The sequence below is a fragment of the Rhincodon typus genome, chromosome 8 (genome assembly GCF_021869965.1).
Source record: "Rhincodon typus isolate 14 chromosome 8, sRhiTyp1.1, whole genome shotgun sequence".
NCBI lineage: Eukaryota > Metazoa > Chordata > Chondrichthyes > Orectolobiformes > Rhincodontidae > Rhincodon > Rhincodon typus.
In genome coordinates, this window is record NC_063339.1 from 91,612,108 (window position 1) to 91,617,646 (window position 5,539).

Consider the following 5,539-nt stretch of genomic DNA (forward strand, 5'->3'; position numbering starts at 1 on the left):
AACACCACAAATCTTGGCCCCTACACTCTCCACTGCGCAGGATCCCACAAGCAGCAAAACATGAAAACGGCCACTTGTTGATAAGAGAGGATTAATCTCATCCCAAACATTGGCCGTGAGGGAGTGGGGGTGTCAGACCCTGCAGTTTCTGCTCCTTTGAAATATTGAGCCCACTCCTTATCCCCAACCCAGAGCCTGCACTGGCCTCCCCATTCCCTCAACACCCCACACTCAGGGACAGGAATGAAGTCCCAGTCGATGGAAACAATTCGCTCCGTTTACCCACAAACCTCACACAGACCAATAGGGGCCGGTAGGAGGGAATGGAATATGGATGGGGGGTGGGATCCACTCCCTTCCCATATCCTGTCACGCTCATCCCACCCACCCATCTCCCCATTAAAATGACGACAAATCCCAGCGGAGTTTCTCCCAGATATTCCAAGATGAAATACAGGGAAGTAACCAGCTGGATGGAGAGACAAGGGAATCCAGCCTTCCCCTCCCCTTCCCCTTCCCCATTGCCCTCAGATCACCAGTAAACTACATTCAAGTGGCGCCTGCACCTTCCGTTTATCCCTCACCACCCCATGGCCCTGTCTGAAGTACACATACGACTCTCCTCAATGATTCACAAAGCTTTTAGTTGTATAAGTCCTGTCCTTGTTTGTTTTACCAAAATGCAATACCTTGTATTTATTCAAATTTAAACTCCATCTGCCACTCCTTAGCCCATTGATCCAATTGAACAAGATCTCTTTGTAATCTTAAATAACTTGGCTGTCCACTGTACCAGCAATTTGGGAATCATCCACAAACTTACTGACCATGCCTTCTATAGTCCCATCTAAATCATTTACACAAATGACAAACAAAAGTGGACCCAGCAGCAGATCCTGTCGAACAGGTGTCCAGTCTGAAAAACAACCTCCACCACCAGTCTCTGTCTCCTGCCATTAAGCCAATTCTGTATCCAATTAGCAAGCTCACCCTGAATCCCATGTGATCTAACTTTAATAATTCGTTTGCCACAAGGAACCTTGTCGAAGGCTTCACTAAACTCCAAGTAAACAACGTGTACCACTGTGCCCTAATCAACCTTCTTTACACTTCCTCAAAAAACTCAATGAAGTGTGTAGAGCACGATTTCTCTTGCACAAAACCATGCTGACTATCCCTAATCAGTCCGTGCTTCTCCAAATGCATAGGCTCACAGGTCTATGGTTCCCAGGCTTCTCCACACATCACTTTTCAAACAGATGCAAACACCAGCCATTCTCCAGTTATTAGACACCTCACCAGTATTTAGAGATGATACAAATCTTTCTGCAAGAAGCTCAATTTTCTCCCTAACTTTCCACAATGTCCTAGGATACACTAGCTCAGGACCCAGAGAATTATCCACGTTTATATCTTTTAAGACCACCGGAACTCCCTCTTTTATAATGTGAACGGTTTCCAAAATATCATTATTTATTTCCCTGAGTTCTCTAGCCTCCATTTCTTTCTCCACAGTAAAAACGGAGGCAAAATATTCATTTAATATCTTTCCCATCTCCTGAGGTTCAACACAAAGATGAACTCTTTCACCTTTATGGAGCCCAACTCTCTCTCTCGTTGCTCTCTTTCTCTAATGTACTTGTGGCATCCCTTTGGGACATCCTTAATCTTATTTGCCAAGACTATCTCATATCCTCTCTTTACCTTCCTGATCTCCCTCTTAGGAATGCCCCTACACTCTTTATTCTGTTCAAAAGATTCATTTTGATTGTATGTAATATGTGATTGTTTGTATCTAATATGTGATTCTTTTTTATTTTTATATAACAAGTCCTTCATCCCTGCAATCAATCTTGTAATCCTCCTCTGGACCCCTCTAACACCAGCACATCTTTCATGAATACAGGGCCCAAAACTACTCTCAATTTTCCAACTGCAGTTTGACAAGCACCTTTTATAGCCTCAGCAGTACATTTCTGCTCTCGCTGTCTTCAAATGAATGCCTACATTGCCTTTGCCTTATAACCACCAATTGAACCTGCATGTTAACCTTACGATAATCCTGAACTAGAGCTCCCAAGTCTCTTTTGACTTGAGCTTTCTGAAGGTTTACCCCGTTCAGAAAATAGTCTATGCCTTTACTCTTCCCACCAAAATGTATAGCCTCACACTTTCCTTCACTGTATACCACCTGCCACTTCTTTGTGCACTCTCCTCGCTGTCCAAGTCATTCTGAAGCCTTCCCACATCCTCGAGACAACCTGTCCCTCCACCTATCATTGTGTCATCTGCAAGCTTAGCAACAAGGCCCTGAATTCCTTTGTCCAGATCGTTAATGCATTACGTAAATAGTTGTGGTACCAACACTGACTCCTGCTCAACTCCACAAGTCATCCGGCTGTCATCCTGAAAAAGACCCCTTTATCCCAACTCTCTGCCTTCTGCCAGTCAGCCAATCCTCAATCCATGCCAGTACTTTGTCCCTAACACCATGGACTCTTACCTTATTTAGCAGTTTCCTGTCTGGCACCTAGTCAATGCCTTCTGAAAATCCAACAGACTACATCCACTGGCTCCCCTTCGTCCAAGTTGTTCAGTACCTCCTCAAAGAATTCCATCAGATTTGTCAGGCATGAAGCCCCCTTGGTGAAGCCATGCTGACTCTTCCAAGTACTCCATGATCATATCCTTACAGTGACCTGCCACACTGTGTTTAATACAAAGCTAATTTATTTGCCTTTTATCCAGAATATTAAAACTTTGCTTTCAGTCCTGAATGTGATGAACTGCAAAGTCCAATTACCGTTGAGATCTGTGAACTCTATGTTGTCTCAGCAGGATTGATAAGTGAGTGAATTCCTTCCCCCACACAGAGCAGGTGAACGGTCCGTCCCCCAGGGTGACTCTCTGCTGTCTCAGCAGGGCCGATGAGTGACCCAACTGTTTTTTCCTCACATGCAGCAGGTAAATGCTTTCTACCCAGTGTGAACTCACTGGTTTACTGAGAGTTGAAATGATCGCCTGAACCCAGTCCCACAATGAAAGCATCCGAAAAGGTGCCTCATCATGTGAGAATGTTGATGGGACATCAATTCAACAGAACTTCGATAGCACTTCCCACCGACTAGACAAGATCTCTCCTCAATGTGAACACAATGATAAAACCGTCCCCAAGAACTTGCACAGGGATTCCTATAGTCTAAGCATTTATAAGGTCTCTCCTCAGTGTGAACATGTTGATGACAATTCAGTTCCCAAGAGCTTCTGTAGCACTTCCCGCAGTCTGGGCATTTAAAAGATCTCTCCGCAGTGTGAACTTGCTGGTGTCTCAGCAAGTTGGACGACCGAGTGAATCCCCTCCCACACTCGGAGCAGCTGAATGGTCTCTTCCCAATATGAACCTGCTGGTGCTCTGTGAGGTCAGATGATCACCTGTACCCAGTCCCAGAGTGAGAGCACCTGAATGGTCTCTTCTCAGCGTGAACGTGTTGGTGGGATATCAGGTCCAGGGGGTTTTGCAGCATTTCCTGCAGGCTGAGCATTTAAAAGATCTCTCATTAATGTGAGCAAGTTGATGCAACATCAGGTCCCTGGGACTTTTCAAGCACATCCCTCAGTTTGGGCATTTAAAAGATCTCTCCTCCATGTGAGCACTTTGATGGGCCATCAGGTCCCCAGATGTTTTATAGTATTTTCCAGTCTCAGTATTTAAAGGGTCTCTCTTTCGTGTGAACGTGTTGATGGGACACCAAGTTCCCAGAGGTTTTATAACATTTTCCACAGTCTTGGCATTTAAAAGGTCTCTCATTAATGCGAGCTAGTTGACGGGACATCAGGTTCTGGGATGCTCTGAAGCATTTTCCACAGTCTGGGCTTTGAAATGGTCTCTTGTCAGTGTGAATGAGCTGGCGTTCCAGCAGGCTAGATGACCGAGTGAATCCCTCCCTACACACTGAGCAGGTAAGTGGCCTGTTACTGATGTGACTGATTCGATGAGTTTCCAGCTCAGATGCAGAAATGAATTCTTCCCCACAATCCCCACATTTCCACAGTTTCACAGTTTCACCCCCGTGTGACTGCATTTGTGGTTTGTGAGGTCTGATGATTCGCTGAAGCCTTGTCCACACACACAACACGTATACAGTTTCTCTCCAGTGTGAATGGAGCTTTTTCCTTCCAGGTTTAAAATCTGATCATGTTCCATTTGTGATAAAATGGGCGACTCCATCAGATCCTGGTGTGACGGTGCGCTTGAAAATCTTCTCCTTCTAATATCTTGTGAAATTGACATCAAACAAAAAACAAGAGAGTCAGAGTCAGAGACAATCTCTCACAAGACATTGGCTTCTGTGTGGAGATAGGGAACGAAGGAGGGGGATTTTGGACACCTACAACTTGACCAGAACTCTGTCAGAATCTTTTAAACACTCAGCCTCCACCACTGAGAAGGGGCAGGGTAACAGGTGGATGTGAACACCACCACCTCCAAGTTCCCTCCAGGTCACACACCATCCAAACATTGCTGACATCCAGTCCTGGTGGAGCAGAAATTTCCTCCCATTAACTAACTGGCAAAACCGAGGCCTTTATCTTCATTCCCCAACACAAACTCTACTGCCTCACAACTGACTCTAAACCCTCTGTGGCAACTGCTGGAGTCTTAACCAAACAAGTCATAACCATGGTGAAATATTTCATCCAGAGATGAGTTTTCAACCACATATCCCTACCATCATCGAGACTGCCTATTTCCACCGCAGTAACGTTACCCGACTCCTCCTCGTCTCTGCTCATTTGCTGCTGAAACTCTCATCCATTCCTTTGTTACCTCTGGACTTAACTATCCTTACGGATTCCTCACCATCCTCTCACATTCCCGTCTCTGCACTTGTCTTACTTCTCTGCCTCTATTTTTGGGTGCCCTTGAGCTCTGTTTAGTGTTTTTTTCTTCCTTCCATTGACTGTATCTAAACGAGATTTTTACCATTGCTCATTCTCCCAACCATGTGCTGCTGTCTTAACAGCTTTATCTTCCCACATCAGCTCTCACAATGCTGTAAGGGAAGGAGTTATAGGTTACTCATCAGGTGATGTAATCCTGAGGCCATCCAAAACTCTGCTGCCCGCATGAGTGTTCACAACAAGGTTTGTTCACCAACTGGCCCATGCTCACGCAGCTAAATTTTAAACTTTTCATCCTTTTGTTCAAATCTCTTGATCATCTCCTCTCTATCTCGCTCTATAATGTCCTCCAGCCTCCAGCCCTCTCAAGGGCAATTAGGGCTGGTCAGTAAATGGCCAGTAATGGCCACCCCTACCCCAAGAATGACATTTTTTTTTTTAAAAATGTCCTTCCAGATATCTGCATTATCTCCAATTCCAACCTCCTGAAAATTCTTGATTTTAACTGTTTCACATTTGGTGCCCTCAAGCTTTAGCTGCCAAGGCCACAAACTGTGAAATTTCCTTACTAAACCTCTCCCTTTCTCTGCCTCAGTTTTGCACTTTAAAATACTCCTTCAAAACAACGAATCTGACC

General features: G+C 44.9%; 1 long non-coding RNA gene across 2 annotated transcripts in view; it reads right to left on the reverse strand.

Moving 5' to 3' along the window:
- The window catches only part of LOC125483851, a 6,410-nt gene extending 2,138 nt beyond the window's left edge, over positions 1-4,272 (reverse strand). For both annotated transcript variants that reach the window (XR_007262754.1, XR_007262755.1), the window contains exon 1: positions 2,504-4,272. This is a non-coding gene — a long non-coding RNA (uncharacterized LOC125483851). The remainder of the gene's footprint in view (positions 1-2,503) is intronic.
- Positions 4,273-5,539: the final 1,267 nt, after the last annotated feature.